This window comes from Pseudophryne corroboree, chromosome 3 (genome assembly GCF_028390025.1).
Source record: "Pseudophryne corroboree isolate aPseCor3 chromosome 3, aPseCor3.hap2, whole genome shotgun sequence".
NCBI classification, from domain to species: Eukaryota; Metazoa; Chordata; class Amphibia; order Anura; family Myobatrachidae; genus Pseudophryne; species Pseudophryne corroboree.
In genome coordinates, this window is record NC_086446.1 from 346,331,414 (window position 1) to 346,346,659 (window position 15,246).

Sequence of the window (15,246 nt, forward strand, 5' to 3'; positions counted from 1 at the left end):
GTGGAGCCTGTCTATACCCCATGGTCCTTACGGAGTCCCCAGCATCCTCTAGGACGTAAGAGAAATATTCTTATCCCCTGCTGGCGGAGATAAGCTACCATTACCACCATAATCTTGGTAAATACTCTGGGAGCTGTGGCTAACCCAAAAGGTAGGGCCTGAAACTGAAAATGCAGTTACGGAGTCCCCAGCATCCTCTACGGACTAGGAGAAATAGATTTACCGGTAGGTTTAAAATCTTATTTTCCATACCTCGGCGATCTTTTAATCCTGGCACGGATGCAGGAATTGCTCTTATCTCATCTGCAACAGACAATAACGTGTCTGCAGAACCACGGGTGGCTCATAAATTGGGCAAAATTGTCTCTGGTTCCGTCAAAACGGATGACTCACTTGGGGGCTATACTGGATTCAAGTCTTCAGAGTGTAATTTTACCTCTGAACAAGATATCCAAGGTTTAGTCAAGGATTCAGGACTTCCAAAAGGTATCCATTCACACAGCAATGTGCGTGATGGGTTTGATGGTGTCAACATTCGACATGGTGGAGTATGCACAATTCCGCTCAAGGCCTCTGCAGCATCTGATTCTTGCCAAATGGAATGGGTTGCCTCAGACGATAAAAACACAGACTATGCTTCTTACGATAGTAAGAAGGTCATTAGCCGGGTAGCTACAGACCTCCCATCTGGACAAGGGGAGACCCTTTTGGATATCAGATTGGGAAATTCTGACGACAGACACCAGTCTCCAGGGCTGGGGAGTAGTGTCAGGAAGGTTGTATTTTCAGAGGCAATGGACCAAGGAAGGAAGTTGCCTGCCAATAAATATATTTGAACTTTGGGCCATATACATGGCACTGATTCAGGCAAAGGACATTCTTTGGGGAAAACCGGTCCAGGTCCGCTCGGACAATGCGACGGCAGTAGCGTACCTCAACCATCAGGGAGGAACTCGCAGCCGAAAAGCGATGAAGGAGGTAAGTCACATACTAAAGTAGGCAGAACTTAATCATCCAGCTTTGTCCGCAGTGTTCGTTCTGGGAGTCCTAAACTGGGAAGCGGACTTTCTCACGCCTTTCAGGCAAGCGAATGAGCCCTACACCCGGAGGTCTTCCAGACTCTAGTAGATAAGTGGGGGTTGCCAGAGATAGATCTCATGGCGTCCCATCTTAACAACAAAGTACTCGCATACGGGTCAAGAACAAAGGATCCCAGAGCGATCTTTGTGGATGCCCTGTTGTTGAGATGGGATTTTCATCTGGCTTATGTGTATCCTCCAATCACCCTATTACCCAGGGTGGTGAGAAAGATAAAGCAGGGAAAAGGTGCCGTGATACTAATAGCTCCGGCTTGGCCCAGAAGACATTGGTACACAGATCTGCAGAGGATGTCGATGGATGTTCCACTTCTGCTCCCTCAACGTTCAGATCTACTGATGCAGGGTCTTTGTTATCACAGACATCTGGATTGACTGTCTTTGGCGGCGTGGTTCTTGAAACCTCTATCCTGAAGTCAAGAGGATTCTCACAAAATGTAATTAATACTATGCTCAGAGCAAGGAAACCTTATTCATGTTGGAATTTATCACCGAATATGCAGTGAACGGAAAATGGACCCGAAGTCTTTCAGAGTTTCCAGGGTCTTAGCATTCCTTCAGACAGGAATGGATAAAGGTTTGAAGGTGGCTTCCTTGAGAGTGCAAGTGTCGGCATTGACTGTATGGTTCCAAAAGAAAATTGCCAATTTACAGGATGTGCGTATGTTTTTCCAGGGAATGCTGCGCATTCAACCTCCTTTTGTTCCTCCTCCAGTGCCTTGGGACTTAAGTCTAGTCCTGAAAGCCCTTCAAGTTACCCCGTTTGAACCACTTAATAGAGTGGATCTTAAATGGTTGACAGCTAAAGTTCTCTTCTAGCTGACGCAATAGCAAGTAGAAAGAGTATCAGATTTAGGGGCATTATCATGTCATTCGTCATTCCTCATTTCTAATTTTTTTATCCAGATAAAGCAGTTCTCAGAACTAGATCTGGGTATCTTCCGAAGGTGATGTCTAAATTCCACCTTACTGAAGAAATTGTAGTCCCGGCTTTCCAGGTACCGGGCCTTTCTGCGGGAGATGCATCGCTGGACGTGGTCCGTGCATTAAGGATCTATGTGGATCGTACCAGTGCCATCAGAAAGACAGATTCTCTGTTCATTCTCTACGGATTTCACAAGAGAAGATGGCCTGCTGAAAAGCAGGCACTGGCAAGATGGCTTTGGATGACAATTTCAGAAGCATATTCTCAGGCTGATCTCCCTGTTCCTGCTAATGTCTCTGCTCACTTTACTTGTAAGGTAGGTCCATCATGGGTAGCACAACGTGGTGCTTCAGCAGAACAGATATGTAAGGCAGCCACATGGTCTTCCATTAACACATTCATTAGACATTACCTTTGCCTCTCATGACGCTGAATTCGGGCGAAGGTTTCTCCTGTCTAATAAGGAGTGTCCCCACCACTAAATTTGCTTTGGGAAATCCCATTGTTATCCTGTGGACCCTGCCGGAGAAATATACGTTATGGTAAAAACTCACCATTGATAACGGTATTTCTCCTAAGTCCACAGGATCCACAGGGATACCACCCTGACGCACCTGATTTGAGGATCCTTTTACTCACTTAACCTCTTCCTTCTTGTACGGAAGGGTGTGCATGTGTGTTCTTATCACCTGATTAGGGCTATCTATGATGCTCCTGCCATGAGCTTTGGAATACAACTGATTTTCCTGAGCAAGGAGGCGGGGATATATGGACGGGCCCGTTGCATGCTGGGAGGACGGAAAAGCTTTGACCGATTGGTGCAAATCCGCTGTCGCTTCATCATATCCCATTGTTATCCTGTGGTCTTAGTAGAAATACCGTTATCAACGGTAAATTCTTACCATAACGTGTATTTACTGAGGTCCCTATTCCATTCAAAACCATTTGAGTTTCTTTTTTTTCTAAGTGGCATCTCTGTAATTTACTAAACATTTAAATTCGGCAGTGTTTGGGCCATTCGTATTTGTTTTCACGGGCGTCTACACAAATACGATTGAATAGACCATCGGTCAAATACGGTTGTTATTTCATACAACACGGTAATTTATCAAGGATTCGGATTTATGAATGTGGTTGGAATTACCTTCAACTCGGCCGCAAAAGGCCTTGATTCGTTAAAATTAAGACATTTCAAATAGAACTGCTTCTGGCTGGCGTGTTTAACATCTCTCACTACTGTCCAATTGCTAAGGTAAGTGTTACAATATCCCTGTATAGTTTTGAAGATAGTGTTTACATTTTATTGTGTTAATGTTAGGTTTTTAACAACATCAAACTTTTTTGTGTATGCATTATACATTTAATAAAAAAATAAATGCAAGTAAATTTTGATTGAACATTATAGTAGCACACTATTCTATGTGGAATTGTGTTAGCTTTGTGTATGTTTGCCCATGCTTTCACATCTCTCTAAGGTAATTGTTAAAAATAGGAGAGAGTTATATATACCGTATATACTCGAGTATAAGTCGACCTGAATATAAGCCGAGGCACCTAATTTTACCACAAAAACCTGGGAAAACTTATTGACTCGAGTATAAGCCTAGGGTGGGAAATGCAGCTCTAGCCGTACACAGCCCTCATAGTGCCAGATATGCCCCCACCGTGCCAGATATGCCCTCATGCTGCCAGATATGCCCCACAGTGCCAGATATGCCCTCATGCTGCCAGATATGCCCCACAGTGCCAGATATGCCCTCATGCTGCCAGATATGCCCCACAGTGTCAGATGTGCCAGATATGCCCTTCTGCTGCCAGATATGCCCTCATGCTTCCAGATATGCCCCACAGTGCCAGATATGCCCTCATCATGCCAGATATGCCCCACAGTGCCAGATATGCCCTCATGCTGCCAGATATGCCCCACAGTGCCAGTTACTTACCCTCCATCGCTCCTGCGCTGTCTTCTGAAGGAGGGACACGGAGGGCACAGCGCGCGGCTCTCCTGCGTCTCCGGCGGCAGCGGTGTGTGTGTGTGTGTTAAAGGAAGTGCCGGTTCGTGCACTTCCTTTAACACACACACGCCGGAGACGCAGGAGGGACACAGGAGAGCCGCGCGCTGTGCCCTCCGTGTCCCTCCTAAATACTGACTCGAGTATAAGCCGAAGGGGCTTTTTCAGCACAAAAAAAAGTGCTGAAAAGGTCGGCTTATACTCGAGTATATACGGTAACTGTTATTAAGGACACTTCTCTATATCAATACTTAACCACTGCTGCATGTGTAAACTACAGTATGCTGCTTGAGTGTCACCATGCATATTATATACAAACAACTGTACTCTAATTACTCTAGAAAAAAATGTCATTTTAATTTTTGCCTTGGTTTTAGTTTAGGATATATTAATTAGTAACATTTGTTTTCATGTAAACACATGATTATGATCAATTATTTTGCAGGTCGTCCTCTGGATCTGGATGGGCCTTTGCCACTTGTTTCTGGTCATGTTCGTCCAGAACGTCTTAGTGGTGAGGTTACAAGTTACACTTAATAAGGGGATGTGGCGGCTGAGCTGGTACTTGTTTGCTCAGATTGATGACTGAGATGCTGGGTTAGGGTAGTTAGAGTGACATTCAAGTCTCTAGTGGCTGTCGTGTGGGTTTCCATTATTCTGACCATGCTCTCTTGTGTGTTTTGTGTTGCAGTTAATATCTGCAGGTATGATTGATGGAGCCTTTGATTCTTATCCATGATTCGTTGGTATGTGTCTAGCATCCTATTATCATTCTGGTGAGTTGTGTGGTTTGTCTGGTGTTGCTTCTGCATAATCTTGGGACGTGATGGGCCAGACTAGAAATTAATTGGGTTTGCCTACGCAAACAATCTAAGTTATTGTCTTGCTGGGTGGACCAGCTGTCCCAAAAAGCCTGTTCCTGAGACTGTGGTAGTTGTGTGGTAGGGCTTATGTCATGTTGTGGTGTCTTTTGAGTGGGCGGAGTAGACAAATCTGTAGTTGTTGGGTCAGGCGGTGGTATTGCTGTGAGATTTAAAGTGAATGTATCTTTATTGTCAGGTTCCTGCACTTGACATGTCTGAGTTGGGTGAAGAATGGGTTCACCTGAAATGAGAGACAAATTGTGAATGCTGATTAACTTACAGGATGAAAAAGCAATACCTTTTACACTAAAACTAAAGCCGCTGAGGCCGCTGTATGTAATCCTTAACCTACGTACTTTTTACCCACTTAGCATACACAGGCCCGTACCGTGTACGCACTTTATGTACACACGCCGCAACGGACGTACTAAGTACACACTTTGCGTACACACACACCGACACGCTGTAAGCACAATGCAGCTACACTTGTGGCTGAAATACACTTTAAACCTTTAGCAGGAAAGGGACACGACACCAATTGTATTAAAAAATGTTGGGATCCGACCTACCAACAGTTATTTACTCAAAGGGGGTTACAACGTTAATACAAACACAATAAGAGAAAAGAGGCTACAATCAGTGATACATACGTTTGTTTCGCCAGCGCCACCCGGTCCTCAGTCAGTCAAGATAGATGACCTTCAGAGAATGTGTCTGGCCAGCCAGCTGGGCTTTTATTGTCCAAAACATGATACAATGGAAACTGTAATCTCTTCACCTATAGGTCACAGGGATGGTCATTTACAGTACAGGAGGGGTCAAAGGTCAGTTTGAATAGGTGGGCGATGCCTGGTCTAGGTGCACTTGCAGATGGTCTCCACTGGGTTCCCGCCGAATATCAGGAGTACAGTAAATACAGTTAATAATAATCTGTTCCTGCGCATATCTATGCGCAGGAACGTGCTATCTTCTGCTATCTAACTTCTGCAAACGGCTACAGGAATATTGCCCTTAAAATACTGTACAGCTGGATACCAAACACCACCTCCTAACCTAATTCTGTCCCATCATATCCTGTAAAGGTGAATCCCTTTGTTGTTGTACCTTTTTAAGCAAGTGTAACTCGCTGGTGTGGTGCATGTGGGCTATGTGTAAATCGTGCACTATGTCGATTAAATATGAAATGTGTCTTTGTGGCTTTTCCATGCAAATACATATTACTCATACCACGCGCTAATACGCACTACCGCGTGAGCGATTTTACGCAACTTGCGGGCATGTGCACGTACGGCAGAACAAGTACACGCACGGAGGCCATCTGTGTGGTGTTTGTACTTGATGTGTGTGACAATAATATTTTCAACTTCGACAGTCCACCCTTTGGCAGTCATCAATAACTGCCACACTTAACTACTAAACAGAAAATATTATCTATATATTATATACAAGTGTGGATGATCGGGGGAGAGTTGTAGGTGGGAAATGTATAGCCTAGTGGGATAGTAAAAGCATGTATGTATGAATCAATATCTGAGGGGCATGTATCATCGTGCCGTATTTGTTCTAAGCAAGCTTCGAGGTATTGCGAAGGATACATTAAATCCTTCTTATCCCGTATTAAGGGTCTGTACATGGGCAAACAAACACTACCGTGCTCTTTTTCGGGCAAGGGCTTTTACCCCTTACCCTTTTCGGCTTCTTATTTCCAACAAATGGGGAGCACATATATCTGATGATACATGGAGGGGGAACATATGTGCGTGCTACTATATGTGGATAACACCTGTCGACTATGTGTGCCATTAACTGAGGGTTGCACAGATGAGGGTAAGACACGTATATAAAAAAAAATACATTCACATAAATTTGAGTATGGTTGATGTCTTCTCCGGTTGGATGTTTCTGGGTAGAGGGGGAAACAGAGAAAATGGTGAAAGAAACAGGCTATGAATTTCATTTGCAATCCTTATCATTCGCCATCAATTTAGTGTCCTGTCCATCTTTGGTCCAAAGGGAACCCGGTATTTGTGAGATCATTTCCTCTACCTTTGATGGACACGTCTCTATAACAGTAGAGTGCAACATTAGTCTTTGAGGGGTGTCTAATATATCTTGCACTTCTTGTGCATGGTTCTCGGGTATATCTAAGAAGACACCCTCAGGGGTACAATATATGACACACCGCATTTTACACAACAGATCTCTGCCAAGTAGATTAGTCGGAGCCGATGCAGCCAGCAGAAAGGAATGTTTTGTCTGCAAGGGCCCTATCGTAATATCTGCAGGTCTACTCAAAGGGTATTGTTGCACCGTTCCTGTTACTCCCATTGCCTAAATCGTTTTACCCGTGGTTTTTACACCTTTTGGTTGAATTTAACACTGATCTGGCCGCCCCTGTATCTACAAGAAAAGGTAGTGGTACACCAGCTACATCAACCATGACCTCAGGTTCACTACCAAGGCTAGCAATCAATTTCACTGGCTGTAGACTACAGGTGTGGCCCAACCTCTATTGTGTAGTGGGACCCTCCCGCAGCGCATTGGCAGCTACGATATGTGAGGGGGATAACTGAGTTTTCGGAGGCCTGCCAGTCCCTCCTGGGTGGGTACCTCCTTGTTTCCGCTCTATGCGGCACATAATCTCTTCTATGTGGTCCCTGGTCCCAACTATGTGTATTGTAGCGTGGTTCGTATTCAGGTCTAGGGGGTCTATATACGTTATGTGTCCCGCTACTTCTACAGTCCCTGGCAAAGTGCCCTTCTTTCCTGCAAAGAAAACATGTGATTGACCGTGACCTACCATCAGGGATCTGGGGTTTAGGCTGATGGGGCTTTCCTGTAAGAGCCTGTATACTTACCGTCATCAGCTTCTCCCCTTGCGACTCCCTGTGTTTACTGATGTTCCGACCATGCTCGATAGCGGATTCTCTCAGCGCAGCCACCGAAATACCTCTCCAATTTGGCAGAGAGGTTTGCACCCTTGTCCTCAGTGCCTCCTTTAATCCATCCATTAACACAGAGACAGCTACCTCCCGGTGGTTTGCATTCTCCTTAATATCTTCTATCCCAGTGTATCTAGCCATTTCCTGCAGAAATACTCGGATGCCATCTCACCTTCCTTTTGTCTTATGGAATTTTTTTTATTCCATTTAACAACAGTAGGGAAATACAGTCCTGGTTGTATGTTAATTTGCCTAACATTCTCCTGGTTGTACGCATCAGTGAGAGGCACTTCTACATCTAATTTACAATCTGTAATGAAGTTTGGGATGTCAATATTTGAGGGTAGACTCGCTGTGAGCACTGTCCGCCAATCCTTGTTTGTGGGCTCATGGGCGTTACCCAATTCTTTAATGAATTTCTTGCATCCGACTAGATTTTTTTCTGGGATCAGGGAATTCTGACATAATTGACCTCAACTCTGCTCGGGACCAAGGACAATGCATTGCAATGTTTCTGATGGGAGTTTCTCCATGACTATCAGTTCTCCCATTGGGAACTACAATCACCCTGACTTGATTTAACTCAACTACATCATTTTGGTATGATTCTATAATACGGGAAGCTATCGTCTCTGCATAATGTATGGTACCGTACTTGCCGGTGGACACAACCTCACTCACCCCTCCGCTTGGGGGTATCGCTACTACTCTTGGTGGTTGGGCCGTGCCCACCTGGGTATCCTGTATGGTGATTGCTAAAAAGAGTGCCGATATCGTGCTGGGCTCATCATTGTCCTCACAATCCTGGGGGAAATTCAAACTGGGATACAACTGGCAAGGGCTAGGGTTAACACATTGATTGATCACTTTTCTATCCTTTTACCAATGCACCATTGGTTGTAGACCGTTTCTCCCCATCGACATATGACGGTGGTGGTGCGCTCGCAATCGCTTTCCCGCCAGGTTTGGAACTTGCTGTGCGAGCCAGTTCCCTTTGCACCTCCCCCTCTTGCTGTCACAGGTTTAAACAGTCGGTATGTCTGATCCTCTGTTTTCTAGATTTGATCAGACATATTCTAATCATATGTTCTGTAATACCTCTGATTCAAAACTACCCATCCTAGGGAATGATGCCCTATATTCAGCAGTCATACGCACCCATTCATTGCAAAAGTCTCCGTGTGTGGACCATATTTCTCACACATAAACCTTGCTGACCCCCTGGGCTGCACCTCTTCAGCCTGAACCCTGGTGACCACACGCCCACTGCTTGTGCAATTGGATCCCATCGCGGACTTCTTGCCTGATACACAATCCCCAAATGCACAACACAAATAGACGGTGAAAGATACCTAGCGCTTTCACTTGCTCCTTCTCCGCTGACCTACCATGACTCACTCCAATAGTGACCACCGCGTACCCATGAGGACCCTAACTGGTTTCTATTCACTGGAAGTTATAGGAGTAACTTACCTTTTCCAATGAATATCTACCGTTGAAGATTTTCCTGAGAGAGACCAGCAAAAACTTCCCTTTTTGAAATACACAAATCACGCTTGCGTATGCTCTACATGGCGCTAATGATACCACGGTTTGCACAAAAGCGCGCAAAAATAGTATCACATTGCGCCACATATCGCACGTACAAACGCGCGGTCCAATCGCACAGCGTATAGGTACTTGTTACCTATCCGCCCTACGACCACTGGAGTCGAATCCACAAGCTGCACTCCTCAGCCGGAGCGTAACACAAAACCTTAACTTCAATTCACAATTCTAACCTTTACAATGCACAATTCTATATCGCGCTCCTCTGCAAATCTCCTCATGATTTGCGTATTTCTCTATCTGTATTAACGTAAGTCAGCCACCTCACGCCACCAAGCCTCCGCTTACTTGGTGTCACCACGGGATTCCGACTTCCGGGGTTCAATACACTCACTCCTACTTTCAGCTCACACAAATACAGTGTTTTTCTGTACAGGAAATATCACTCCCTTTGACTGGCTACTTTACCCCAGAGGTAGTACAGTTTAAACAAAATATTACAGTAATCTGCTTTTGAAATCGGATAGTTATGTGCTTATAGTATTAAAGTATACTATCCCGCCTTTAATTGAACAACTATCGTGTGGTTATGCTTTGCGCCCGCAATCCTACGCAACCTTGCGTAAACACGCGACCATGCATGCCTTTACGCCACGTGTGCGCTCCTTTACTTTGTCCGTACTACGTGTACAAACGTGCGTCCGCAACTCAATAAACCACACAATCTCTATAAATGTGAGCAATAAAAACTACTATCGCTCACTGAACACAACACACAATTTTTTTCGTATTAACCTAAAGACCAGGCCGGAACTGCGTTTTTGTGTTTTACAATTACACCCTTAACACACTATTTCAAATATTTATATAGCAAACAAATGTATCTGATTTCACACAGATCTATAATGACTGTTAACCTATGGCAACAATATGTGAGTGAGTATGCAAAGTATCTGTATGCTTTGTGTACGTTTTTCCCGCCAAAAATTTTACACACAGATTTGAAATAGCTTTTTTCCTGTGTCTGTGTCTTTTCCAAAAGAGGGTTTTATAACACCCAAGCAACCAGAAAAAGGTTTACCTAAAGATGCGTCTCCACCCTTTGTTGCTAGATCAAAGTCTGTTTTATGGTCTGCAAGTCTGAGTGTGTGAAAAACCAGACTGAGCCCCCAATTGTGAATGCTGATTAACTTACAGGACGAAAAAGCAATACCTTTTACACTAAAACTCAAGCCGCTGCGGCCGCTGTATGTAATCCTTAACCTATGTACTTTTTACCCACTTAGCATACACAGGCCCGTACCGTGTACGCACTTTATGTACACACGCCGCAACGGATGTACTAAGTACACACTTTGCGTACACACACACCGACACGCTGTAAGCACAATGCAGCTACACGTGTGGCTGAAATACACTTTAAACCTTTAGCAGGAAAGGGACACGACACCAATTGTATTTAAAAATGTTGGGATCCGACCCACCAACAGTAATTTACTCAAAGGGGGTTACAACGTTAATACAAACAATAAGAGAAAAGAGGCTACAATCAATGATAAATACGTTTGTTTCGCCAGCGCCACCCGGTCCCGGTCCTCAGTCAATCAAGATAGATGACCTTCAGAGAATGTGTCTGGCCGGCCAGGCAGCTGGGCTTTTATACATTTGTCCAAAACATGATACAATGGAAACTGTAATCTCTTCACCTATAGGTCACAGGGATGGTCATTTACAGTACAGGAGGGGTCATAGGTCGGTTTGAATAGGTGGGCGATGCCTGGTCCAGGTGTACTTGCAGGTGGTCTCCACTGGGTTCCCGCCGAATATCAGGAGTACAGTAAATTCAGTTAATATTAATATTCTGTTCCTGCGCATATCTATGCGCAGGAGCGTGCTATCTTCTGCAAACTGCTACCTAAATATTGCCCTTAAAATACTGTACAGCTGGATACCAAACACCACCTCCTAACCTACTTCTGTCCCCTCATATCCTGTAAAGGTGAATCCCTTTGTTGTTGTACCTTTTTAAGCAAGTGTAACTCGCTGGTGGGGTGCATGTGGGCTATGTGTAAATCATGCACTATGTGGATTAAATATGAAATGTCTTTGTGGCTTTTCCATGCAAATACATATGCTACCTTAATTACTTATACCACGCGCTAATACGCACTACCGCATGAGCGATTTTACGCAACTTGCGGGCATGTGCACGTACAGCAGAACAAGTACACGCACGGAGGCCATCTGTGTGGTGTTTGTACTTGATGTGTGTGACAATAATATTTTCGACTTTGACAGTGTGTAAGTATAAGCGTATTAACTAATGAAGAATATCCTATGTGTTGTGTTTCCTCGGCCTACAAATATTAAGTTACTTTAATTATTAAAGGACCGTTTCACCACTGAATGTTTTGTTCACCAAGAATAAGCCATTCAGTGGTGAAACGGTCCGTCTGTGACTACAGTGGTGCCAGACAGTGCACGGTCTGGCCCATACCCTGCTCCTTGGTATTGTATAGCCCATTGTGGCCTTTCAATTTTGAATACTGCTTGCCGTTTTTCTTTTATCCAAAACCTTTATTTGGTTAAGCCTACACATTTACCTCCTAATATACCTTACCTCCAACATACAGTATGTGATTTTTGTTTCTAACACCAGAATATGTGTGTTTTCTGACTTTTATTTAAAGGTCACAATTATGTAATTTATCTGTTTATTTATCTGTTTATTAACAGAGCCAATACTTTAAACTATACCACCTGCCGTTGAAATGTGAATTTAACTATCTGCATAATTAAGAGAATAGATTACAAATTCTGCATGTATAGATACTTTGTCTCTATCCCTATGCTGTAAAAAATACATTTCTAAATTTACCACCACAAATTCCTTTCGTACCCCATCTCTCTCATCCACTGTCCTCTATAATAATATATGACAGTGGACAGCAGAAGTGGGGGTACCCTAGTCTATCCCTACATGCTCGAGAACTCTCTCATCCATTGCCTAAATACCAAGCTCTCTGCAATACAATTGTAACAGGGACTTAGGGCAAGCTAGCGGGACAGCAGAAGTTCTCACATTTGGTATACATGCCAAAAACACACACACTCATTTGTTGAATCTAACCACTACTGCCACACTTCACTGGTCACGCCCAAATCCATCTGATCTTGGAATCAAAGCAGTGAAAGGCCTGATCAGTACTAGGTTGGGTGACTACCTTGGAATATCAGGTGCAGTAGCTACATTGCTAAATTATCAACAACCAGCAGAAGTGGTGGAGTAAACATTGGCCTTACCTCTATTCTGTACTTCCTACCCTCATGCATAGGGATCTCTCAACACATACCTCTCCTAAATAACTCAAAAAGGAAATTTACAGGAAATTTTTGTGTAGCTTTATGAGTGAATGATCACTAAATACCAGCAAAAAGCCTATTAGCAAGACGTCATACAGTACCAAGAGAGCCACCATCGAGGAGCAGATCATTGATGACAGAAATGTATGTCCTTATCTTTATTTTGACATACAGTATGTCAAAATAAATGATACACATTGATATTATACATATCTTTGTTTTTTAAAAATATTTTTCACCTTAGGCGTGTTTAATTCTGCGTTACATAGTAAGGAACACGATTGGTGATTACATAGGGCATTTCAACCCAAACATGAACACCACTGTATTCCTCTTAAGGTGATTGTCTATATACAAAATCTGCGTAGATTTATTTTAATATTAAGTCAAATAAGTACATTTTTAACATATTTCACTTAAGTAAAGTGTGCCCCAACACAGTCTTTCTTTTTTCCTATTCAACCTGCAACTTGCACCACTGACTCTGGGAGCACCACCAACACACACATGTTTAGCAGATACCCTTTTCAGGGATCTCTGATTACCACACTGTATATTGTTGGTCTATGCGAAGGCACGTATATAACTACCCAGCCTCCGCATTTATAAGTCCAGTGCGGTGTTCAACCCTGCTAAGCCTACAATATTCAGAACTTGCCTGAACATTTTTAAGTAATGGCATTGACTGTATGGATTTCTAGGGTGATGTTGTTGTTTTTTTTATCACTGTATTTCTCTGACGTCCTAGTGGATGCTGGGAACTCCGTAAGGACCATGGGGAATAGACGGGCTCCTCAGGAGACTGGGCACTCTAAAAGAAAGATTAGGTACTGTCTGGTGTGCACTGGCTCCTCCCTCTATGCCCCTCCTCCAGACCTCAGTTAGAATCTGTGCCCGGCCTGAGCTGGATGCACCTAGTGGGCTCTCCTGAGCTTGCTAGAAAAAGTATTTGTTAGGTTTTTTATTTTCAGTGAGATCTGCTGGCAACTGCTACGTGGGACTGAGGGGAGAGAAGCAAACCTACCTGCGTGCAGCTAGCTTGTGCTTCTTAGGCTACTGGACACCATTAGCTCCAGAGGGTTCGAACACAGGGCCTGACCTCGATCGTCCGGAGCCGCGCCGCCGTCCCCCTTGCAGAGCCAGAAGACAGAAGAAGGAGATAAAATCAGCGGCAGAAGACTCCGGTCTTCATTAAGGTAGCGCACAGTACTGCAGCTGTGCGCCATTGCTCCCACTGCACACCACACACTCCGGTCACTAGTGTGCAGGGCGCTGGGGGGCGCCCTGGGCAGCAATAAGTATACCTTTTGGCAATATATACACATAATACAGTCTGGAAAACTGTATATGTGTAAAACCCCCGCCATTTTTAGTCAGAAACAGGACAGAAGCCCGCCGCTGAGGGGGCCGGGCCTTCTTCCTCAGCACACCAGCGCCATTTTCTCTTCACAGCTCCGCTGGAAGGAAGCTACCCAGGCTCTCCCCGGCAGTATCCTGGTACACAAAGGGTGAAAAGAGAGGGGGGGGGCACATAAATTTAGGCGCAAAATTTGTATATACAGCAGCTACTGGGTAAACACTGAGTTTGTAGTGTAATCCCTGGGTTATATAGCGCTGGGGTGTGTGCTGGCATACTCTCTCTCTGTCTCTCCAAAGGGCCTTGTGGGGGAACTGTCCTCAAATAGAGCATCCCCTGTGTGTGTGGTGTGTCGGTACGCGTGTGTCGACATGTCTGAGGTAAAAGGCTCCTCTAAGGAGGTGATAGAGCGGATATGTGTGTGAGAGGGGGTCTCCGCCGACACCTGTTTGGATATGTGTAAGTGCTAAGGTGAATTTATTGCACAAAAGGTTAGGGAACAGACAGGAAATCTACCCATGTCTGTCCCTATGTCACAGAGACCTTCAGAGTCTCTCAATGCTCACTATCCATAATAACAAACACTGGTATCGACATGGAGTTTAACTCCACTGTCGACTATGATAATGCAAAGTTACAGCCAAGATGGCTATAAGGTATTCAATATATGATTATTGAAATAATAGATGATTTGCATATCACTGATGACTCATCTGTCCCTGACATGAGAGTACACATGTTTAAGGGGAAGAATGCTGAGGTAAATTTTCCTCCTCTCATGAGGAAAAAGAGCGGGAATCTCCAGACAAGAGACGGCAGCTTCCCACAAGAGAATTCTCAGGCTGTATCCTTTCCCCACTAGGGCCAGGATATGTTGAGAATCTTCCCCGGGGGTGTCCTGTTTGCACAGACGGTAGCACTTGCTATTCTCAGGGATCCTGCAAATAGCGTGCACATTCTAGTATACTACCCAGACCGGCGATTGTGTCGGCATGGGTTTATAGCGCTGTGGCAGCGTGGACAGGTACCTTATCAGCAGAGATGAGACCCTAGTATGCAATATAAATATATTAAAGATGCTGTCTTAAGTGATAGATATATAGTTATAAAGCATGCCCAAAGAGACATGAGTATACTGG

The 15,246-nt window shown here is 44.3% G+C and overlaps 1 pseudogene; it reads left to right on the forward strand.

Moving 5' to 3' along the window:
* The first annotated feature begins 12,517 nt into the window (after nt 1-12,517).
* On the forward strand, nt 12,518-12,636 carry LOC134897848 (5S ribosomal RNA; annotated as a pseudogene).
* The last annotated feature ends 2,610 nt before the right edge of the window (nt 12,637-15,246 follow it).